General features: G+C 39.3%; 1 protein-coding gene across 3 annotated transcripts in view; it reads left to right on the top strand.

Moving 5' to 3' along the window:
• Positions 1–26,673, top strand: part of wb (wing blister) — a 142,632-nt gene that overhangs the window by 101,538 nt on the left and 14,421 nt on the right. The window lies entirely within an intron of this gene.

Consider the following 26,673-nt stretch of genomic DNA (forward strand, 5'->3'; position numbering starts at 1 on the left):
TATTTAATCGGCCGGGTCTCCCCGGCGCGATTCGCAACGAACCTTGACCCTTCGCAATGCAGAAAGTCGGAGGCGAGAGAAGAGGTCGGCTTCGCGATGGGAAAGCGGTAAGCGGTTTTCGAGACGCGCTTTCTAAAATTGCAATTTAGGCAGTGGCATCGCGAAAAGCCACGTCCAAAGGGAAAGATAATGCGAAACGCGGTGACTCCGGTAATGATACGGTGTGCGGACAGGTGCGGCGCATTGTAGGATGAGAAATTACATTTGTACGTGAGCGCGTACACTCTCGACCGTGTAATTATCGGAGAGTGCTATTCCGAGGGGATACCATTGCGATAAACGCGTCGGATATTTCCCTCGGTGGATTGACACTGTAATAAGCGTTCTACGACGCGCCGCGTCGACTAGTGCCTTCTCTTAATTAAGTTTCGTGATTAATTCGGCTGAGCGTGTGGTTCTCTATCGAACCGCCTTCGTTTATTGGCAGATTTCTAAACAGACGGATACTAATATTCGTAAACGTATGATTTGCGAGGAATACCATAATCGCCGCCTCTTGTGCAATGTAATTTGATACCTCGTGCTGCATTAATTGGTCCATTTGTGAAAAGGTGTATAAGGTTTTTTTTTTTTTTAATGCTCGCAGGGATAATGTTGTTTATTGCACAACTAACGATTAGCACATGATATTTCCAACGTTAAAGCGCATTAGATTCCGAAGTAGTATCAGAACTCGTCATTATCTTCTATTATATACACCGCGTATCCATAATCGCGGCATATCCGCACGTTGATCTTAAGCAAATCAATAAACGTGATTACGAGACGTAACTATCCCTGATTACGCTTGCGGGATCCATTATCGATACTTGGCAATTCATTCTTGACTCGTATTGACCAAATCGATTACGCGAATTCTTACTCACGCCCTCAATTTTCCGTCCCTTCCCCCTTATTTCAGCAGTCACGTAAGAATCTTTCTCTTCTTAGCAAACCACCATATTTTTATGCTTTATCTTTGGACATGGCTGCATTTGAAACTTCATTCTAAAAAAATCCTAGTTTTTTTGTGTATACGATTATTTTTACAGTTTATTTTTTTTTAGACATGGCTGCATTTGAAACTTTGCCTTCAGAATTTAATTTTATTTTGTGTATAATAATTTATTAATCGTGGAAGGAGATTAAATTATTTTTTATAAATATTTAAATTTTAGCATAACGTTACATGTACAAATTTACGTGGTGCATAACATCTTGGCTAAAAAAGCTTGGCATATTTCGTTCGTTATTTTCTGATTTTCTAAACGAAATCTCCAATTAATGTCTATATTTATATATTAAAATTCTAGAAAATATCTATATGCTTAAGAGATATCCGTAAATAAATTGGACGAAAACATGACTGGACGAAGGTCCAGTCTACAGGAAGTAACATTTAATGGAGGGTTTCAAGTTTCCGTGATGGACACGGTTTATTCCATATAAGTGAGATATCTCGTATCATCGCGGTATCTCCTCTTGTTTTCGCACATGACAGAAATTTGTTGCGCCAGCACGTGCAGCGTACAGATCGGCCGCTTTTGTTTCTCGTGCTTTCTACATATTCGCGATCTTCGCGATACATCCCACGTACGTCGATTGCCTGTAATTCGAAATTACAGGTAACCACGTTACGGCCGAAATACCCACATGCAACACGCGCATGCATAATCGCGAGTCGGCCGAGTCGCCGACGAGATGCCGGCGCAATCTGCCGCGGGTACTTCGAGTGGAGCACACCCTCATTAAGGGTCTCGTTGCACGAATTTCGGAGATTTCCGTTTGCACGGGCCGAACGGTCCTCCCGACTCGACTGGGATTTGCCGAAGAGACGAATAATCGTCTCTTCTCGGAAGACGATTCTCAAAACCGAAGTCGGAAGAGATCGATTGAGTAATCTTGCGCGCTTCTTTCCAGTCTTGATTTCGGACGATGACTCGTCCCGTTATGAAATAATTAACATAAATTTCAAAGTATTCATTACGCATCCCGCTCTTCTCCCCATGATATTAATATATGCGTAACTGGCGGCTGGATTAGTTATCTCATCGGAATGCGGGGGGGGGGGAGCCATGTTGCCAGAGAGTCACATCGCATTAAGAGAATATATTTCGATGGAAGGTGAATTGAGAAACACCGCAAGTTATTAATTCAAATTTCAAGAGTTGAGTTTCTGAGTCACGACAGGAATGCGCGGTGATATATTCCGGAACGCTTACGTATATAAATTTACGCTGACGCGCGCAAGGCAAGGCTTATCTGCGGTTACGTGACTCTTTCGCGAAATATACCACTCTCTTGAGGATCTATTACACCTATCTTTATATTTACAATTAAAAAGTTATGAAAAACTTATTTAACAGATTATTTTAAATCGCATTTAAGAATAATTAAGGAAAAAAGTTTAGCAGCGTTTAAAACCTGGATCAAAAATTATTTAAGTGAATTATTTAAGTAGAAATATGCTATATAATGGAAAAGTAACTAAAAAATAATGACAAAAATATCATTTTTTAAATTTTAATTAATTTATATAAAAAAAAAATTGACTTTTGTCATGATTTCTTAATTACATTTCTACTAAAGCACTTTATTTAAATAATTTTCGATCCAGCCGCCGTAAAATTATAATTTTAAATGTGATCTATAATAATTTAAACTGATTAAGAGGTCGACACGCGTCCGACCGCGACGCACGCGTCACGTCGTCGAAGAGCACGCGCGTGAGTCACGCGGGTTCAAACGGTGCGAGCAGATCCGATTCTCGCAATTGGGTCACCAGACGCGCAATTGCGCGCGATAAAGATCAGCGGAAGGCGGGCACGCCAATGTCAATCGCGCGAGATGCATCTCGCACATCCGAGATGTAATTATTCATCTCGCGTCGTAGATCGCGTATGCGCGAGAATGAGAGTGCGCCGGTATGTTCTGATGAATATTGACGCCGACAGTTGATCACGCGTCGGTAGGAAATTGCGTCTCGAGGTCTAAAACCAGCGTATAAAACCAGCGAGCGCTTCGGATTATGAGATGTAACTTTTATCCACGAAACACGAATTAATTAACGAACGTGAGTTCGTCTAATCTTAAAATAGAATTCCGGGATCTACGTCTAATGCGTGAATTATCTTGCGATAAATCCTTACGAAAGATAACAACAGGGCATCTTTATTTATTTTCTTTTTTATTACAAGATGAATATCCGAAGAGCTCGAAAAAACGTTTACTCGTAAAGTACGAGATAATAGCAAATACATCGCGCACATTGCCTTCCCATGTGTTATTCTGGCCTCGAGGATTACGCCATCGGTGGGGCCTAGTATTCAAACTTTCTAGCTTAATCGTCTCTTTCGAACGCGGATTATTCTGGCGAGTCATCTGACTCGGGCTCTCGTTGGACAGTCATAAGATTTATCACCGATGCCAGATGTGAAAAATCTAGACAGAATTTTTGTATAAATAAAAAGAAAAAATAAATTTTTAAAATATCGCCTCGTGTTGTATAAAGCGCCGGTGCTACTGGGCGGTCCGCGGCTACTTAAAAAAACCAGCGAAATTTGATCACCCGCGCTTTAATTAGAACCGCGTGGTGTCTTTCTACAAACGCAAAATAGCGATCTTTTTTTAATCGCGCTCCGGCTGAATGGCTGATTCAGCCGACGACCATCCTTGGCCACCCTGACGTAAGACGCAAATGCCGGGCAGAGAGCGAGATCGGTCGGCGAGTAATAAACGGCTGAAATTAATTAAGATTAGAGGAAGGGATAAAAGCGCGACGCGGCAATTCGCCGAACGTACGCTTCGCTGCCGTGTTTATTTCGCATCTCATGAAAATGATGGCTCGTAACGATACGGAGGCAGCGACGCGGGAAGCATCGGATATTCCCGCGGGATAGAGTGCAGGGATCGGCCAATTAGGAATGATGTATTGCGGCCAATATCCCGATAATTATGGCGTCGCACCATCACCGTTGTCGCCCGTGACTGCTCGAATCGTGCGTGCGACTCGTTTTAATTCAGTCATATCGAGGAACGAGCTTCCAAAGCGCCACGAGCGTATATTTAACGCGCGCGAAGCAATACCGACCGCTTTCACATCGCGCTAGACTATTCGTTCAAGGCCACGGGCACGGAATCGAGATCATCTCGGTTCGTCTTCGGTCTCGGAATTACGTCTCTCACATCCGAGCAAGTAGCTAAGGAGAAGAGAAATGCATAAATTACTCGAATATCAAAGATTATAATAATTTATGGGGGAGTAAGTCCCTTCACATTCCGATTTTGCTCGCGTGTCTTCTTACAAATTTATACTTTCGTACTATACGTCCTCCACCTTGATCTCATCTCGCGGGATTCGATCTGCATTCGGATATCATGAATCGACGTACTTGCATCGAAATTATGCCGAGTTTAAAAATTCCCTTTCCTTCGGCGTACGCGGATCCTCGATTCAACCGCGTCACGAGGGGACAGGAAATGCGACCAGATCGGACGGGAATGATAGCGGCCAATCTCGGCGACAGTCCATGGGAATAATTGCCATCAATTCGGAGATTTCAGCTAAGTCGATCTGACGTTTACGAGCATGAATGACGCGGATTATGTCGATCGACCTCGGCCGATCGTCACAATTTATCGAGATGATTCCTTATCGCCTGATTCTTATAGCCTGAAGCGCCACTCTCGTCGACTGTGTTCGAATTTATATCTCTTAATCTCTTTCATAGCAGGATGCATCTTTTAAAATCGATTAAAGTTCTGTCCCTCCCCCCCCCCCCATCCAAACGTGTGTTACGAATACAAATTATTGAATCTGTTATTAAGAGACAGGAATTCACGACTAATCATTGTCTTATATCATTCGATTTATCTAATATCATATCTATAAATAAGGAGTGATTTTCTAATCACTCGCCGCGTTCACAAATCAAGTTACGATCGGCAATAATCTCGTTGCGGCTTCGGGCTGACAGGCCGAAGGCGAGCGCTGCCGATATCGCGCGGAGGCGCGTAACACAAGGGGTGAAATCGTTTCCAGGTATCGAATTACCGCGGGCAAAGAATTCGGAATGTACCTTGTGCACCACACTGCGAAATGCTAGATGCTGGACCAGTTGAATGCCGGTGCCGAGCTCGCAACCGCGCGCACGCTCGCCGGGCTCGTCGTAAACATTCGTCGCTGCCGCTTCGGGAGAGATAGAGAGAAAGTGAGCGAGATGATTGGAAACGCCGTTCGCTGTATAACGCTCGTTACGGCGTTTCCCGCGTTACGAGCGTGTAAAAGTTCGCTCGTGGCATTATTGCGTCGACGATGGACGAATGCACTTTAAGCGGCGCGATAATAGCCGGCTCGCGTGTAAGAGCGATTAAAATTGATACATTGATTACGCGCACCGAGCCTATAATAGACGCTATAACTCGCCGGAATTCTCGGCCGGATCGTAATTCACGTGGCAAATTTGTCCCGCAAAAGTCAGCTCGAAGTGTTACCGTTCAATGATGAAAATATATGACAATTTCATAAGTGAAACACAGTCACAGGAATAAAATAAATAAATATTCTGCGAATTCCGTTTGCTGAAAACAATCAGCTTGATAACTCTGATAATAATAATAATAATAAATTTTCTAATCCGTCCAGCACGATGTGTTCACAGATGCAGAAGGCATAATTTAAATTGGAACACATTCCTCTCTTCATTTGCAATAGAAAATAAATTTAGTAAAAATTGGTAGCAATCCGTTAAGACGGTAATACGAATTATATGAATGAACGCACCACCCACGTGGCGTTTACGCGGCGAGCGATCTCAATGTAATGTATTTTATTGTCAATGAAATCCGATTGCGAGAACACGATCTACGATCATTCGTTTTCCAGGATAAATTGTATTTCCTTGATGTTATCTCCATGCTCGTTCCATGCTGGCTCAGCGTGTCTGCATACGCAGAATGCAATTGCGATATCTCGGTGATAGGAGAGCAGCATGTAAAATTATGAGTGCATCGCACGAAATCGCATTTGCCAGTTTATCGACAAAAGACAGACGTGTAACTAAAAACATTACGATGATATTTAATTTATTACGAATATTTTACAGAAATCATCCTTTACTTGATTTCTTTTTTTCTTTAGTTTTGGTCTCGCGTAAATCGCTAAATAAAATAATTATATTTATCCTTTAATTATTTATATTATAAACAGTACAGAAATATCACGGTAATATTTCGGAGCAATTTTTTGCATTCGAGTGTGACTTTAATGTACATAATTTATGTATAATACATCAATCTAAATGAATGAAGAGCAGGCATAAATTAATTGCGGTCGGTTCTCATAAATATCTTCGTGGAAATTGGTTATCCTTTTCGATTTAACGAGCAATCTAGAGACAGGATCGAGAGGGTTCAATCGCCCTCCTTACTCAGTCGTCAGCTATAGTTGAACGTGACCGGTCTGATTATTACTGAGGCAAAATACACATAATGTAAGAGTGCCTGAAACAAAAGGTCGAGATTTAACGACCGGCATGAGGCGTAAATATGAGCCAACGGGTTCGAAAGTGCGATATACAATCCGCCGTTGAAATCGCATCGGGTGTTAAGTTACTCGGGAATCGATGGAAAAAAGGGTCGCGAGACCGCAGCTCATGTATCCGCGAAACGAAGGTGTGCATATACAGGGTAAATTGTATAATATAATAATGAACGATCCGCTATATAGATAAATTGTCCGAAGTCGATTTTTTATTAGCCAAAATTTTGTCGAGTTATTTTTGAAAATTTTGCAATTCTCGATTTTCAGCATTGAAAATATTTCAGCGGCCGCTTGTGGAAAATATTAAAATTCCATTTGGAATTGAAACGAGCTTGAAAAAGTGGGACGTTGCTACGAATTTGACGTATTTGTATATCTGACATTTTAATTTGAGAGACTGTTTATTTTCAGCAATCTACAACCGGAAAATTAGCTTGACGCTTTTACGGAAGAGATTTATTTCGTCTTGGAATTCATTTCTAAAACAACTGCCACGTGTCACACCTTGTATGCTGGACCAACCGTGCGTGGACCTCTTTCGTAACCATCGCGCGTTCGCATTTTTACGCGATAAATCGTTATCCACCGGAATGACGGATACCGCAGGACGACAAACACGCGGAAAGAGTGAGAAAGAGAAGGAAAGAGAGAGAGAGATAGAGAGAGAGATTCCAGTTGCTAACTGATATACTATGCATTAATATCTGTTTTAATTGATACGTCAGAATGACGAGTAGTTAAAAGAGAAACCCGATGTAAAGATACGCGTTAGAGAGAATCTATCGATTAGAATTTAATGACGTGAAATATTGACACTGCGATTAATCTTGATCCCTTGCGTGAAACGATAAGTATTCACGAGTTCCTAATCTTCTTACTACTGTTGTTAGACATACTTTTATTTTTATAATTATTATTCTTATAATTGAGACCTTGAATTGTTCCTTGAAAGTAGAAAGCATAAAAGACTTCTTAAAGTAAACTTTTCTCCAGAATTTCTCTATAAACGATGCTCATAAATTTGAAATAATCTCTCAAAGTTATATTACACGTGCATTATGTCATTTTTACTATTTAGGATAATAATTATCCAGCCATATTATATTTGTATTATCGCAGATATTTATGATAATGTCCTATGTTCAATAGTACGCGTGGCGGCTTTTCTTAAGAAAATAAAAGACACTAACTCTTCGCGCAAAATAAACGTACTCGCTGCACTTTCTGCGGGTTTAATACTATCCGCGTATTTCATAACAAAACTGCATCACTATCGCTCTGCGATCTGCATGCAGATACCGGAGCGCAGCTACCCGCGAAAGACGCGAAAGAGCGCGAGCGGAGACTAAAAGGTACGAGCACCGCAACCGAAGCGCTGCTCTCTTCACTGCGCAGTAATCAGATCGGTCGGCAAAGATATCTACAAGTGCATAGAGCGATTCGCGGGCTCATTAAGGTTGAGGGATCAACGCGGCGTTCCGGTTTCTTTCGCGACGAAGGAGGCGAGAGAGGCCGCGAGGGGAGGCGCGGCATCCGTGATTAATCGCGCGTGTCAATTTGCCGCCAACGACAGACGGACGGAGACTTCGAACGAACGTGACTCCGGATGAGCGGACGCAATATTCGCACGCGAGATGCAAATTTGCATCTAGCGATTTTGAGATCGGTTGACCGACGATTTCCCCCTCCCCCCTCTCCCCCCCCCCGATTTCCGGCGCGAATCTTCAAGACGTTTTGTGGATCGTCAGAGAAAATTTTAATTAAGATTTACAAGATCCATTTTTTTTTTTTTCAAAAAAAGGCTTAAAAAAGCGATTATCCATAACGATTTTTTATTTCTAATTAAAATTTTAATAATCTTTTTACATCTAAAATTATTATTTACATATCGAAGAAAATAGAACTTGATGCTAACACATGCCGTATATCTTATCTTTTTTTTTTTTTTCCTTTTCGATTGTTGTGAATTCACAATAATCCACGTGGACGTATATTTTGTACGATTTAGATAATGATGATATAGAGAGACATGTACATGACGTAGTGGAATCACACTGGTATGATAATATTAATAAGATCGCCGAGAATTTTAATTGATATGTCAAGGTGACAAGTGGTTAATGTATATCAGCGAATGCACTCGTTGCTGCCAGGAGCAACGACAGTTTCTCGAGACTGGAATTCCTTTATCTGTGGCATTATCAAAGAATTGTGACGAATCTGGAGATGTGTCAGAAGGCACTGGAAATGCTTGATCAAACTTGATAGGAAAGCACGTAGCGGATTAATTTTTATTTCTATTGTACAGCTAATGAACTTGTCAAGAATCGGGCAAAACGTAAAATCTAAAAAAAAAAAATTGAATCAAATTTCACATGATTCAATAATGAAATTTTTTTCAACGTTAAAAAACACTTCTACCAATGTTTCCAACAAAATTGTACGAAAATATGAGATGTAGCATGCGTGAGAGTAGAATTGTGATAGACGGGAATTTAAAATTTGTTTTGACTTCCTTTGACAAACGTTCTTTCTCGCTGTGGATATTCCTCTTGTCTCTTACCGCCATATCTTGCCAGAGACGTAGGTTGTTGAGCTTAATCTAATTTACCGCCCAATCCCATTCACACCTGTCAATACTGTAATTACTGGTAACCGATAAGATTGGAATAATAGCGACAGCCAGTTCATTGCACTCGTGTCATTGCGTTTATTACCGCGAAAATGCAATCCGCCGGGTAGAAACGACGTTTCTCACTGGCAACAGAATCGCGCCTACGGCGAGCAGTTGCGAGGCTTAGTGTCTTCGTGGGGCTCTTCGTGGTATCGCCGAACTCAAATTACGAGCGTATAATTCCTTGTGGCATCGCCTCTTTCGTTCGTCGGCCGAGAATTATTATCTCGCTCGCAGTGCTGCGATGTACGAAGACGCCGTTGAAAGTGGAAAAACAAAAGGCCCGGACGTACGCCGAAAACGACAGAGTCGGAGAAATTGCCACGGTAGTCGAGAAGTCGTTGCGGCTTCGATGGACGAGACGTTGCTTCAGAAAACAAACGAACGAAACTCTTTCTTCATATTAAAAAGTTCGTCTTTGTAAATCTTCACAAGTCAAATCGGTAAAAATTATAAGATTGAGCAAACATTTTGATGATATTAAAATATATAAATTAGTATATAAAAATATAGAAATATAAAAATATAGAAATTAATCTTAATTATTGTAACTTATAATACTCGTGAATTAATGGCGGTATGTAAACAAGGGTAATTATTATAAACTATAAATCTTTAGATCGGCCTGAAAAAGCGAGAGATTCTCATAACAGATGGCCGTTAAATTTTTCGAGTTGATGGAGGCTTTTCTCGTGTAACGATAGCGAATAAGGGCATATTACTCCATTAATACACCGGCAGAGAAAAATTAATTATAACATAATTGCGGACGAGAGAGAGAGAGAGAGAGAGAGAGAGAGAGAGAGAGAGAGAGAGAGAGTCTCGTAGCGCGACAAGGGAGATCGATCGACTGATCGTGACTTAATCGAAACATAGCCAGGCCACCTAGATGCGCTGCTCCTCGGATAAGAATCGATCATCAGCGATGATATCATCTTAATCGATCCAGATCTTTACGCATCTTCTGCCTCGGTATAATTTCACCTCGACTATTCATTCTCGCCACGCCTCTCGCCGTATATCTACGAATTATTCACAGAGATTGCAAAATATTATTTAGCGTCTATACTTAACTCTGGTAATTCTCACGATTTTGTAATCATTTATTTATCATTTCTTAAAAAGGTACTTTTTTTAAAATATTCGCGAATTTTTCAAAGTTAAAGTGAGAAATGAAATTTGCCCTTGGATATATTTACTTCCAAGTTTTGTGATTTTCTAGCGCGAACGATGTTGAAATAATATATCTGGAGCAGCGAATGAATTCGGAAGAAAAATGAAAATGAGGGAGAAACGCGTTGCAGAGCGAGAGAGACGGATCGGTCCTCCAAGTCGATCTTGTAATCGCTACTCTCTCCGGCATGCCTATCGTTATCGGATAATGAGCTGTCAGCAGAGATAAATTCGCAGAAGGCACAAGTGCCCACTTTGTTGCGTCGTGTAGGACACGCCTTAAGCACGCACGTCTCTATTTGTAATGCACGAACGTGCCTGTAGTGCTTAGCTTAGAAAACGCAGCAGTGCCGCGATAGATTTTGACAAATCGGTCCCCGCAAGCGAAGTAGTTGTTTTCACGCGATTAGCATACATCGTTTTTTTTTTTTTTCCCCCTCTTTACTTTATTTTATATCCACGCGTTTTCCTCTCTTTCGTCGTGTTACAAAAATTCGCTCTTCGCTCGGTCGTTAACGAAAAGTCAACGCTCTTCAAACGCTCCGCAAGGCGATCTTCCCAGTTTCGCGCTAAGAAACTTCATCTTACGCGAGGCCTAACACAATTTGGCGAGCACGGTAATTGCGATGCAACGACAACCGATCCGATCGATAATGGTGATGAGGATAATCACGTACGAGCCGGACGATGCCGGCAATTCTACTGATTATGACACGCCCTTATTAACCGCGCTCTCTTCCTGGAAGAGAGATGGTGGTACTTCGGTTTTTTATACCGTAATTGCTTTCCGCGATACGATACGACTCTTTGATACGTACAGTTCGCGTAAAGGTCCCGAAAGCAAGTGATTGTGTCATTGTGTGCATGCCGGCGTTGTATAAAATCTGTATTCTTTAATTTCCGCATGACGGCATACGTCATGTACGTTGCACGCACAGTTATTTGCCGGATGGCATTTAGCTCTCCTCGCGCATACGCATTATCTTCTCGTTCTGAATTTATTCTCCCCTCGTGTCGCGCAATGGGAGGAGCATGTTAAAAACATGAAACTCATCGATCGCTCGGCGCTTTCGATTTTGCCATCCCAAACCGACCTCGGAATTTATTATCACGTCACGGCGCGGTTTTCAACACTTTGCAGACACGCGATGACGTAATCGAAGCGTGATCGCGCACAAGGCGGCTTAATAAATTAGGCGAGCCACGTGCGAGAGGATCGGCCGAAGCGGCCTCCACGACGTTACGAATTACGAAACGTTCGCCGGATAATGACTAACGATCCTCCCCGAGGGGGATTTGACGCCCCCCGTTCGCGCGAAAGGACCCCCCGAAGGCCTGCGGAGAATAAAAGAAGCGTAGAAGAAGTCACATTAGTTCACGCCCGCTCGTAAACACGCTCGCATGCGACTATTAATTCTCCGCGCGCACGCGCGCGCACTAAGATATGAAATAAAGGCAGAATGATCGCTAATTTAGTTGTAAACGCACGTTCGCAATTAGCGCGCGTTTCGCCGGATGCAGTAAATCGCGCGCGGCCGCACGGACGAGTCGCCGGTATCTCTCATTTGCTTTCTGAATATTAAAATGCGAATGGATCAGAAGGTGTTGAGAAACTGTCACTCCTTCTGCATTTATTACCCCTTTTATCTTGTTCACACCAACGAAAGAGAGATACATACTGTAAACCGCAAGGTTTGCTCCGACAGAACGAAAAAAAATTTGCAGCGTATTTAAAGCGTGTAAACATTTGGAATAAGAAACTAAAGAAAAATCTTTTTTGAATAGGAAACAAGAGAAAATTGAAATTGTCATTTATATAGTATGTAATATATTCGTTAAAATGTGATATCAGGGTGTCTACTTAAACCCAAAAAAAAAAAAAATTTCTTGAGAATTTCCTGATTCTCAAGACAATTTGTTAAATATCTCAGGTAAAATGAAACTATTTTTAAATATATCTTAGAAACAAATATATATTTATACATTAAATATATATTTAATGTATAAATTACTTAATATTTTCCATTCATAAAAATTTATAAATCATAAAATGAAATTAAAAATTATTCGAGTTTCAATAATCAAATTTGAAAAATTTTGAAAAAATTATAAGGATTATAAAAAATAAATATCTTATATTGCAAAATTTTCAAGCTTTATTTTCAAAAGCTACAAACAAAAAATATAATTGATATAAAATTCAACTTTCATTAAACTATTAAAATAGATATCTGTCTTCATCAAACAAAATTATACCTAATACAAAATTATTAGCTTCAGTATTGAATATTGAATTAGTTATAAAATCGGTCGGTTTTGATGTTTAGAAGCTGAATCCATTGTGAGTATTGTTAAAATTCAACCAGGTTAAACTCTCAATTATATAATAAAAATAAAATATTAGAAAAATCAACTTTTTGATTTCTAATAAAATTCCTTGAGAATTCTCTTATTTTTCAAAGCACAAACAAATCTCCTGAGAATTTCAGATTTCCCAGATTTTTCCAAATAGTAGACATCCTAGACATGTATATGTATAAAGGAATGTAAAACCAAAGAAAAATTTTTTTATATGGGAAATACATGCGAGACAAATGAAATAATTTTTTTATACATTGAATCACTTCACTAAAAAAAAAAAAAACGATGAAATTGATGAAGAATGAGAGGACTAGCTCGAGATATTTCTTAGGTATGAAACGAATAAATCCATCGACGAGCCTTCGGATCGTCACCAACGGAACAGAGGAAAGATTTACACTCCCGTCGATGGTTGTATTTCCACGTGGGGCACCCACTGCGGTGTCCCGACGACCAAATGGACAATCACGTCGTGGTTCGACCGCAGGCTTTAACGGTGCGGTTCTTCGCGGTATTCTGCTAGATGCGTGGGCGCACCGGAAGTCTCCCTCCGCAAGAACTCTCTGTGGCCGAAGATAGGAAGTATGCCTCTAGAGATAGCTTGTCTACGTGCCTCTTTGTAGAAATAATCTAATAACCTTCGTATAAATATAGCCCATAGGTGCGGTAGTAACATATTGTACAGAAAATGTAATACGTGTAATACAGAGAAATGTATAATAGTTTAGCATCAGAAGATTACAATATTAGCTGAAAATTGTTGAGGAGATTGATAATGAATGATTGAAGACATTTTCTCAGGTAACCGGTGGGATTGCAGTACATACACAATACGCACGCTGGGACACGACTGCTAATGCGGCATTTGAAAAATTTGCACTTTCTAATTTGAGGGCGCCGACCAGTTTGTGTTACCGCTAAAGGCGTTCCGTACCTCCGGGGCCGAGGCCGCATTTTATTGCGGCCGCCGCCGGCGTTTCGATAAAACGTTACCTTCTGCTGATTTCTGCGCGCCGGCAAAAACCTGTGTTTTATGAGTTCGTTAAATCCGGTCGCGAGGTTCTGCATCCTGGATTCCGAGTTTCGACGACGGCGGCGGCGGCGGCGGCATTCTAATGAATGTAGGTGGTGCGGGAATGATTTTTTTTCGGTCGCGTCCGGTGGAGCCCACACGGTGGATTGCCCAATCGAAAGTAGCAAACAAAGTTTTTCAGGGTGAAACGAACGGTTCCGCGCGACTTTAATGACACGCTCGCGATATCGTGCAGCCGCGTGGGCGCGCACATGGGCGTGCGAGAGGAAATCTCCGAGGTGATCCTCAACTTGTTCCTCGCGTGTGAAAGTTCGCACGATCCTTGAAAGAAGTCCCCGGAAATATATCCTCACATTTTCCCCACTTTGTACGAAGAACGAAGCAATATTATTTCTTTTATGAAACACCCTGCTGAAAGCTGAGCATTAAAAGTTTCATATATTTTATGTATTTGACAAATGTAAGATTTACATGTGCAAAGAACAGTTTGATAAATATTTAAAAATAATTTTGTGAAAATAATTTTGTTGGACTTTCAAAATTATTGCAAGGACGTGATAATGATACTTGAAAATTTTTGATATTCCAGCAAACAATTTCTGGCAACGTTTTTTTTCGTCTTTTTATTATTCATATTTATTATTATTTTTAAACGGTATATGTATTATATAATTTATTGTAATACGTGGAATTATTCTCGAAGGAAAATAATTCTCTGACTTCTCGCGTCAGTGTCGCTGTGTTTTTAATGTCAGGTTTCCAATAGAGAAACACGTACGAGAGATGCGCGATCTCTCAATGTATTCTTGTGCAAATAGTTTCTGGTACTTTTGTATCGTCCGTGCGACAGTTTATTATCATACCGAGAGAATTAGCTTGGTGCACGTTGGCAGGATCGATGGATCAAATTTACTACGCGACATCTTGCATTTTGCATGCGTAGATCACGCGCAATAACTTATGCAACGCGCGTTTTGCCTCGACTCGGGTCGGGATCACCAGGATCCATAGATCACCTTAATGCTGTCGCTACGACGGCTCGTAAATCATGGTGATCCACCCACACGGCGATCGGATCGATAAGAAATCTCCGCGAGACTAGTAGACGATCTGAAACATGGCTTCCTAGTCATGTTGCCGAGAATAATAGCTTATCGAGATTTCCGACAGTGTTTCTACGTATTTTACGTTTCTCACACGTCTCGTTCGATCACAATCGAAATTTTAACATAAACTTTACTCGAGTGAAGACCGACGTGAAAACGATGTTTTCATCTGATTTTTATCTGCGTTAAAATATTTTTTTTAATTTTTAATTGCTATTTACAAGATCATTTATATGTTCTATTAACTATTGACTCTCGATACATCAATGGTCAATGGTCCGCGAATAACGCCAACCGTTCGCGGCTCCATCGTGTAATATTAAATACAAACATTTACGCAACCACATTATGTAAACCGACTACTTGAAAGCTATTCGTGGTATATTTTTTTTTAGCGCGCGAGCTGTGAAGAGACTCGAGAGCGAGTCTGGACCATCGAGATCATCGATCTAGTCCATCGACCGGGCCAATTTTTTTCTTCTACTCGACACTCTTACGTCATAACTGTTTAGACTCTCTCTCTCTCTCTCTCTCTCTCTCTCTCTCTCTCTCTCTCTCTCTCTCTCTCTCTCTCTCTCTCTCTCTCTCTCTCTCTTCGTGCGCGTCAAAAGACCATCATTAAAAACAAATTTTCAGCATCCTTGCCAATCTCAGACGGCTCGAACCAAAATAGAATTATCTGTTTGATCATCGAACATACGTCAGAGTAACTTGGAGTGAAGTGGCGATGGAACTTTTACAGACAGAAGTTATATCGTAAATTAATTCATTGTACGATGAAAAATATCATTTGGCATCATTTCGCAGATTCATGATTTCATTCGAATATCCAGTCAATTAATTAAACACTTATCCGAAAAAACTAATAAAGATTTACAAAAACTGTGATGTTTCCATTATTTTTAATACTCGTATCTTGAATAAAAAATATTTAGATATTCTTTCTTTTTTTAATCTTATCAAATATTTCAGTATTAAAATTAAATTTTTTTCACATCTTCCTAAATTATAAAATATAGTTTTAATTTAGAAAAAGAATTTTTGGAATCTATAACATATATATTCCATAAGGGAAAGGTTTAAACATTTTACAAGTAAGAAACGAAAATCTCGTTTGCTAATCTTTCGGCGAAAATGACTAGCGTTATAACATACGTCGTTAATCGGCGCGATGTTACAAGTACTTTATTATAAATATTAGTGATCAGCGGTTTTAAAAAGAAAAAACAGTAAACCGCGATATCGGTAGCGTAACTCGAAAAGGAAAGGGAGAGGAGTCTTGCGAGGATTCGATTAGGTGGTAAACGAGGAGATCGATTAGTGGGTGGCTCATTCGGGATGAAAGAGAACGAAGGAAAGAGAGTAAGCGCTGAAATTGCCATGAAATTATCTGCCAGTTAACCACGGGCTCGTTTTACAGGCCGATGAGTGGCCGGTACACGCTCTCTGAGTCTCTCGGCACGTAATACACGCGAGATCCATGCAGACGTTTCTTTTACGTAACTAGCAAAATTGCAAGTCCATTTCAAGAATGCGGTTATTGGTCGGGATTGACCATGCGAATCGACGACTTGCGAGTGATGATAAATCGAGAATAAACACATGCGATCGGTAACTTAAAAATATACATATTATAATTAAGGATGTGTTACACCTATTTTTATAATTTTTATATTTACAAAAAATTGAAAATTATTTTATATTTACAAAAATATTTGAAAAAATTATAAACAACTTAATTATTCTAAATCACAATTAAAAATAATACAAGAAAGTTTAGCAGCAGTTTAAAAACCTAGATCAAAACTTATATAAATAAATAAGTAGAAGTGACTAATGGAAAGCTCTAATGAAAATGAAATTAATTAAAGAATTATAACAAAAATTTCAATTTTTGTATACAAGTATTTAATTAAATATTCAAGATTATTTATATAATATTTTATCATGATGCAGAGATTAATTTTTATTTATAGAACAATTAATCTCTGCAGATAAAAAAAAATTGAAATTTTTGTCATTATTTCAATATTTAAATAATTTTTTATTCAGGTTCTAAATCGCCGCCAAATTTTTTATATTATTTTTAAATACGATTTAAAATAATTTATATTTTTTTCGTAATTTTTTCATTGTAAATAAAAATAGGTACAATGAAAAATGTCACATAAATACATTTTTCAATAAATATTTTTAAAAGTATTTTTAAAACTTGATAAAGAAATATTATAGGAAAGAAAAAAAGAATATTCTCATATTTTTACAAAAATTCCAGAAAGATTATATACACGTTTACATATCTTAGATCAAACGAGGTCTGGCTTGAACTTTTCTTCAAATGTATCAGAAGAAATAAATTTATTAATTACAGAAGCAGGCCGGATTCACAGGAAGAATCTTGTGATTAAAACCACGACAGGGATAGGCTCACTTAGATAAATAAATGACACTCTCGAGTGGAATGGGGGATTTTGTCGGCATTAAAGGTGGCGCCAAACGAGTTCAAGCGAATGGATTTAGGTCGAGAAGATATCTTCACCGCGGTGCGTTGAAGAATAAACATTTAGCATAAGGAATACGCTTGTGATATTCCAAGACGAATGTAATCTCTCACTGATGCTTCCCGGTTATATTATCAAGCTTCAAACCATAACATATTTCAATTAAAGATGTAAGATGTGAGCTACTACATCGAGATATATTGCTACTACATACAACATGAAGGGAAAAAACATGATAGAACTGGAACACTCGGTGTAGATTTTTAGGAGAGGTGACATATTAAATAATCGGATTAAATAATCGGTTGACGCAATCCGCCATTAAGGTACGTCATTAATTATATGATAAATAGGCAATCCCTGTGCGCTGTATCGCGTTTGTGTATTATAATCAATCAAAGTGTAAGGCGTGATAAACACGGCGGCGCTGATGTGACGCGAGAAATCGTGGCAATCATCGACGTGCGGTGCCTCATAAATCATTCAGCAATCGTTGCACTATCACGTCGATTATCCCGCCGTGTCCTCGTCATGGCGTCTTTTAAAGTTATTATTTTTCCGCGTACACATTTGTCACGAGTGATCATATTAATCGCGTCGCTTCCGCGAGTTGATCTCGTCTCCGAGTGGATTCTCGCTTCTCGCGGATCTCCTCGAGATTTTAATAATCTCACAAAGCAAAACCTTCGCCCTTTCGGTAGGCCATCTCGTTCCACAGGAATCCACAAAATCGCGTAACGTATGAGCTGTCCGTGGCTCCATGAGAGAACCTCGAGATCGAGATCTTCTCTTTCGAGGACCGTCATCCTTACGGCAGCCGGTTTTATTCGCGTTTTAACGCTATTGCATTACGGTATGACGTGTGCATTTTGCGAGCGTGACAGAGCGTGACACCTCGCGTAATTTCGCGATTGGGATATCTTTACGAGTTTGCGAGCGTAACGACGGCCCCGAGAAAAGGATCGCCCGCGCGAATCAAATTCCGCGACCATTTCTCGGTGCGAAAATCGCGGTGGTCATAGCTGTCAACGTGTGCCGAAAGCTCGTTTGGAAACGAGATGCATCTCGCGAGAGATACTCGCGATAAATATACGATTGATTCTTGTGACGTTTCAATTTTTTTTCTCTTTCTTCTTTTTCACCGTCGCTCTCGCGACTTTTGACAATGGACGCGTTCATAAAAGGGCGACGTGTTTAAAAGTCGACGACACGGCGAGTCTCTTTTTCGCGCGATGACGCTTCATTCGCACGGACTATGCCGGCTGCATTTTGCAACACAATCAATTCGATTGTTACACGACCGCTCGAAGAATTATAATGCCCTCGAGAGATGTATTCGTACCGCGTGAGCAGCGCTCTTCGGAATGCATTCTTTCTCTTCGGCACGAAATTAAATTTCGTGAACTCTTTATAAATATATATAAGTAAGATATTTCGTTTGACTCGATGATTTTATATGCAAATGCGTTGTATAATAAAATGAGACGGGGGGGGCAGTGACCCGTTAAAAAAATTCTTCTCGATTTATCGCGGAAGACAGCCAACCATCGCAGAAAGGATATACGCGAGTTAAAAGGCTACCGCGGACGAATCCATGAATAAAATTTGCATAGCGAGAGCACGAAATAGATTCCGTATAAGTTTACCACGCTGAAATTAATAAATCGACTGAACTTTGGGGAACGTTAAGGATTGCGCGTAGCTTTGGTGGGTTAACATTTCGCTTAAAGAGATTTCTTTACGCGGAATTTCCTTGCGCAAACTTGTTCATTATCGTCACAGCGAAGAGGTAATGCTCGTAACGAGGCTCGCAATGATGCTGCCATTAATGATTAATATCATTGACCTCTCTGCGACCCCCTTCCCGCCCCCGCGAATGCAACGAAGATGCACGTCGATGAAAAAAGTTGTGTGAAAAAACACGCAACAAGTCGACCTTAATAATATGAAAAGTTTATTATGTCGTTCTGAAGACCGTAATTATTATAATGATCGCGCGGTTACATCTCGCGATGATTGTAATCGAATATTGTAAATGATATTTTTTTACAGGGTTTTACACAGAAAAAAATTAATCTCAAATCAAGAAAAATATTGTAATCTTTTTAAAAATTTCAATCTTGATTTGATCGAATTTGTATTATTACTGTTGCTCAACTCAAGATTAAGAATCTTTTGTATGAAGATTATAATATTCATGCCTACACGAGAATGTCTGTATTCGCATCTGTATATTCAATATTAAAATTTTTTTAAGATTATAATATTCTTGCCTATACATGAGAATATATAGCCTCGATTTAACATTAATTTTTTCCGGTGCACGTTATTTCTACACGGCGTGTCTAATTAGATCTTTGCGCAACGGATGCTCCGTCTCGTAAATGGAATTCCTATCGCGCTATCCAGTAAATCACCGAAGGAAAAAGGGCAATAAAATCGTCGAAGTGATTCATTTCGAAGACTGACGACGCCACGAAGGAAACATCGCGCGATGACATTAGAGTTCCCGCGGATCTCGCTCGCAAAGTATATTTCGCTTTGCTGCACGAAGTAAAGTTCTCTCATAAGATTTAAAGCGAAAAGGCGACGAGACGATTCCGTTCTCGTTTCCGGTTTCGAGTATCTGTTTATGCTCGGCATTTTCTCGCGAGTTCTTCGTTAAAAGGGCGCCTAAACCGCCGTCGCAGTAAAAGCACCTTTTACAACGCCGTCGACGTCGAGATACTTTCAACGGCCGCAGTAAAATCGCCGTGAGCAACGCGCGCGGAGTATGTACAAACAGCTACTTAAATTCTAAAGCAAATTTACCGCCGATCACCGTAAAGATTGCCCCGATTTGCATGAGAAGTGACGTTTAAACGGCGCATTCTGTTGGCATGGCATTTCTGGCCGTACGTAATTACGGCTGTTCGCGGTATACGCGAATATAAACATGACTCTTGATACACGCGCGTATGCTTTTAGACCCGCAATACCATTGCGATGCTTATCGCCTCTTATATATATATATATATACTTTTCTAGGGTTCCAATTGTAATTTCATCAAGTTGTATTTCCATCGAACGTAAATGCAGACTTCGGCTTTTAATATGGCTGATGTATTGTGACATTTTAGCTAGTTCATACGAAATGTATTTTTTTTTTTTTTTTTTGATCAGATAAGGTGCTTCTCATAGATTTTTGGATGTTGAAAAGGATGCCGCAATCTTGAAGTCTTGTCTATCTTAAAATTTTGATCAAAAGTCAAATGAATTCTTAAACTCTTAAAATTCTTGATGATATGACTAAAAAATAAAAAATCAAAATTAAAAATTAAAAAAATTTTATACGGGGTGAACCATACATTTACAACTTTTAATTAAAATTAAAAATTTTAAGATATTGTTAACTTTGTTTATAAAAGATCTTTAAATATCGTCATTTTTGCATATTATTTTGGAAATCGTACCGGAAAAATTTAGCGTATGACAAATTTCAGCATCGTTTCCAAAAATCTATAAGAAACCTTATCTGGTTCAAAATAATTTTTTGCTACAAACTAATTATTAACAGCAGTCAATTTTATTTTAAAAGTATCTTAAAAAAAATATTAATTCTGTTAATATATAAATTTAAAAATGTGACAATATTTATAACATAAATTATTATCCTCTAATATCTAGATAAGAAATTTGTTTTGTTATTATAAAAATAATTGTCTATTCTGGTGATGATTTATAATTACTTGAAATGAAGAAATTTATTTGCGTTGTTATTTATTGTAAAGTAAAGTTTATGACCACTTCCTGATCGCGACGGGTTCGTTTCTGCAATTTTGCCATCCGATACTGCAGTGATCTATATAACGAGATGCCGAGATGCCACCGCGAAAAATCGGAGCGCGAGATATACAAACAGGTACTTAAATACTAAAACGGCATTTATTATGGATCACCGCGTAAGCTTCCCCCGCTTTTGCATGATAAGTGTCCCAATAAGAGCAGACGAAGGTGCGCGAACCGAAAGCGACAAGTCGACAAGCGCGAGACTTGTTTGCTATTACATTATCACACTTGTTTGCGACAAAATTATAGCACGTTGCGCCTCGTCAAAAACGTCAAACACGTGTAAGATAACGATCTCTGAAATTTTGCTCCGCGTCAAACGAGAACATTTATATATACGTCGATCAAGAAGCGCATCTAATAATCTGGACGTGGCAGCAATTAAATGGAGAAGCGTGTCCGCTCGATGACAGTCTCGAGTGATTTCTGCTTAATACTTTGCTATAAAATCGAAGTGCCAAAAGAGTCCTCATTCCTCTTCGTTCGCTCTCTTAGGCTTCACTCTACCTGACGTTAAGTCTACAGTGTAGACTTAATTGTCGCGGGCTTAATCATAAATGTTAATATCGACGACCGGTCAATTTTCAATGCGAAAATTTATCCTTATCTTAATTGAATTGAAATGGACGCGACTTTGTCGAGATCATCTTTCCTTCAATGAGATACGTCAAGCTCCGCGGAGGTCTATCATTAAACTTGCGATCGGCGATCGGTCCGCACATTCTCGAGAGATTTCAGCTGTTTATATTCAGATTTTTTTCGAAGTTAGGAGAAATCTCAATAAAATTGGAGGCAGTCGTTCTTTGCAACGACCACGAACGTCCCCGGCGATCCGGCGCGGGATAGCGTGCAATTTATCGATCAATAAATCGGCGATCCGGTCAAGTATCACTTACTGCGTAATGCTACGTTCGAATCGGCTCGACGAGACGCGGTCGTAGCTCAAAGAAAGAGGGCTCAAACGTTTCGTTATTAACGACGAGATTACAGACCCGGTGGCAGTGCGTCGCTCATTACCGCAGCGATAGCGATTGCTATTGCCACGGTAATTTCTGCACATGACCGTGCTCACGTCTTACGCACGTCGTCGATTACCACGTTTCGCGAGATGCGGAAACCACAATCGTTCGTAATCACGATTTTCCAGCGTTGGCAGCGAACATTTTAAATCATTAAAATCTCAAAGAATTAGCTCTAAAAATTTTAGAAAATCACATTAGCTCGCTTATATTTTATTTTTCTATTTCTAAATCTTCTATGTTAAGTCGAATAAAATTATTTAGAAATATTTTTTATCGAAATTATTAATTTTTTTTTTTTTTTTTATTATTGGAGATAAAATTTTTCACTCAGTTGTCGTCATCAATAGATCATAAATCTGGAACGTCGTAGTCATAGTCACAGCTACAGTTTTCTGCTGATTGCGAATCATCGAACCATCGAAAATTTCAGGTCATTAAAATCTCATTGAATAAGCTGTAAATATTTTAAATGAAATACATATTAACTCGTTTATATAATATCTTTATTTTTCATTAAATCTTTTACGTTAAATTGAATAAAATTACTTGCACTCTTTAGAAATATTGTTTTTTATCAGAATTATAAATTTCTTTCACTAATTGAAGATAAAACTTTATTTGGTTGTCGTTATTAGCAATCATAAATCTGCCTACGGTTTGATTGCTAATGTCACCGCTAATGCATCACGTTAATCACGTTAATATGTCATTCGTATCGCGAGTACCATATACGTGCGTCTGTCTAATTGAACGGACGTGTCTGCCTTAATAATCGGATAAATCCACTCGAGCTCTCCTCGCCGGCAGTGATTTCATTTCGCGAATGCGCGCCGAGCCGACGTTACGACTCGAATCAGTTCGTTATAATTAATAAAACCTTATTGCGCGGCGACTCGGCGGCGTTAGGGAACGACGCGTATTTGTCACGATTAGCGATCGCCCTCTCTCGGGCCGATCTCGCCGATCTCTTTTGTGCAACGAGAACGGATATTTATTCGCCCGCAAATGCGGCTCTGAATGCCCGCCTGGATTAGAGAGACGCGGGATCATTATTTATGCGCGCGATAGCCGCCGCTCGCGCGTTTACGGCTGCCTGAATTAATCATGCGTCACGCCGCCACTATATTTGCGCTAACGAGCCTTTAATCCCTGCCAGCGCGAATTTGTTTCCATTATTAAGCGAAAATTTCACTTCCCACCTACACGTGTCACTGCTAGATCTTATCTTGGAAAGTGTCTTGGTGGAAGAGAAAGGAATTTCTTTTCGCGACGAAGAGGCGCGAAATGAGAAATTAAGGATGTATCGTATCTATCTTGATAATTTTTATATTTACAATGAAAAAATTGTGAAAAAACTTACAGACTATTCCAAATCGTGTTAAAATTTAATTCAAAAAGGTTTAGTGAGAGTTTAGAACTTGGATCGAAAATTATTTTAAGAAATAAGTAGAAGTGTTCTCTAATGGAAATGTAATTAAGAAATAACGGCAAAAATTTCAATTTTTTTTTTATTTAAGTATTTAAGTATTCAGGATTATTTATGTGTAAATGTTCTCTAAATAAAAATTTAATTTTTATTAAGAGTATAAATAATATGAAATATTTAAATAATTTTTGGTCCAAACCGCCACAATATTTTTTGTCCTATTTTTAAACGCGATCTATAATTTTTTTTTTTTTTTTAAATAAAAATAAGTGTAATATATCTTTAACGTTGCAGAAAAGACAAATTTATCTACATCACGCGATCATGTAACATAAATATGATAAATACAATAGATTTATCACGAAAAGTACGTTTTAAGACATTTAAATTCATAAACGGCTACCAAATTCCAAATGAGACAAGCGACTTGAAGCTAATACAATCGTGTCTGATGGAAGCGACTCGTTAATGCCACTGACGTTATTTTTCTCCGGTGGTATCTCGCGGTGCGAGAAGCCACGTTGACACGTGTGTAATATAAGCTCAGTGCGTAAAATTAACACGTGTCAAGTGTGACAGCTCTCGACTGCGCGGCCGCGAAAAACACTTAGCGCATTATTAGACAGCATAAATCTCCGCGTTCGCGCGGGGAGGACGATAATTATTCAAATCGTTGCCCCGTTTTGAGGCGAAAATCGGGAGCTTATAGCAGATAATTTCGCATAATAACGTCGCCGCTCGTTAAACCAACGCGGCGTGACGTGACGAGATGCACGATAATTACGATGCTGTCATCCTCGTATCGCGCGTCTTCGCACCTGGAGACGTGAAAATTTTCACATCGGACGACTGTATCAGGTAACCGCATCGTGTAACACTAATTTAAATTTTCACATCGTGCGTGCAGTTTGCGCAAACAAACGCAGAGGACTTTGCCCCGTGGGTGTGTACGTGATGAATAAATGAAGAATATCTTCTAATGTCACGTGAACACGTTCTTTACACAGATGATTATAGAAGATAAAAACGACTGTGGAGTGGAGTCAGCTGAAGCTTAATCAAATATCTTAAGTCTGTTTAATAACAGCGCTGACATATATTACGAGCATTCTTTGCAAGATACCTTGTGCATTCTGGACATCATTCAGAGAGCCGTGGCATCTCCTTCGTTGAAAGGGTTAATTGATAAGACGGCAATAATGCGAAATTTACGGCATGCCGCGAAGGAGCCACCACGAACGTTTCAGTTTGTTCTCTTCCTGATTACGGCGTCGTTAATTAATTCTCGGAATTGCTGAAATACTCGGTTAATTATTCAACCCTTGGCCAGACAAGTCAGCGAGGTACCGTACGCTATTAAAATTATTACAGTACGTAAATGCGTAATTTGCACATGTGTGTTTTCTTATGTCTTTCGATGGCGACTGTCAGTCTCTAGAAGATATCAAGTTCATTTTTATATTTTCTCATTGGATATTTTGATAAAATTATTATTGCATTTATTATATTAAATAAAACATAAAGTTTAGAAATTGCACTAGAAGTTTTATAATATATAACGTATATAAACATTTAAATGGAATTTTATTTTTTTAACAGTAACAGTCTTTCTCGTTTACAATTTCAGCAGTTAACTTTTGATTCAATAATGCGATGTTAATTTATAGAACTGTATGATATATTTTCACACGTAATATGATTGTTGATCGATGATGTAAGAAATAATTATGCACATAATGACTGGGGAGTAATGCCTCGTGTGACACGATCGAATTGATAGACGATGAAGAAACACCACGAGTAGAATTATTCATTTCTCTTTGATATTTGTGTCGTATATTGCGCAATAATTTAACAACAATAAGAACTGATTCAATCGCTCAATTAAAAAAATGTGTTAATTAGCATTTGTGGTTCTTAAAAGTTACTTAGAGAAAAGTTATTTAGAAATTTATTTTTTAAAAAAGAAATGCATTTCTCTTTCAAGGAGTGTTTTAAAAATAGATGTAGATATTTAATCAGTTTTATTTCAATATATACAAGAAAATTAATCTTAAATCAAGCTATATTCTCATATATAATATTATTTTCATATACAGAAAATGTAAATTTAATCTTGAGTTGAGCAAAATATTTGCATTAATACAAATTCAATCGAATCAAGATGAAAATATTTCAGAAGGTTATAATATTCTTGCTTATATATGAGATGATATATTTTTCTTGATTTACGACTACTTTGTTTCTGTGTGTACATCTGTAGATTTATTTCAATGCATATGAACATGCCTATAATCAGTTCAATCATGCGCTCCACACCTCGGTTGCAGGTACACCTCGGTTATCTTCATTTTGTATTATTCATGATAATCACGCATGGATGTCTCTTGGCTCGATCGCTCGATCAAGCCGCAACGGCGTGTAAACACGCGATTGCGTCGCCGAATTCAATTCTCGCGGGTAATCCCTTTGTAAGGGCCATCGTTAATAGGAAATCGATATCAGCTTCGGCCGACGATGCTCGATGCGACCATGCATAATTTATAATTTCCGCGGCATTACGGGGCGACAGTCGCGCGAGAACGACAGCCGTCGTCTGCGACATTTGAATACAATGCGGCGCTCGCAGCGAACGGGCATCGCTAATTGCAAAATCCGTTTGATGCTGCATAAACAAGCCGCTCACGCGTGACCAACGCCGGACGAAATCGGCGAACGCGTGCAACGCGTGCGACGATCGCCGTTCGCCGTCAATTTTTCGCGCGACGCTCCCGAGAGAATTCGCGCCGCGCTAATCGATTGGAAACAGCACAGATTGATTTTGTCAATGCGCAATTAGCGGCGAAAGCAGGCCTCATAATCCCGTATGAATTATTAATGAGGCCGCTGTCGACACTTGCCGACACTTGCCTCGGCGATCATTTAATTACGACTCTCACCGCGTCAGAATTAGTAGCTTCTTCGGCATA

The sequence above is a fragment of the Pogonomyrmex barbatus genome, unplaced genomic scaffold (assembly GCF_055798465.1).
Source record: "Pogonomyrmex barbatus isolate J1 unplaced genomic scaffold, ASM5579846v1 scaffold13, whole genome shotgun sequence".
NCBI lineage: Eukaryota > Metazoa > Arthropoda > Insecta > Hymenoptera > Formicidae > Pogonomyrmex > Pogonomyrmex barbatus.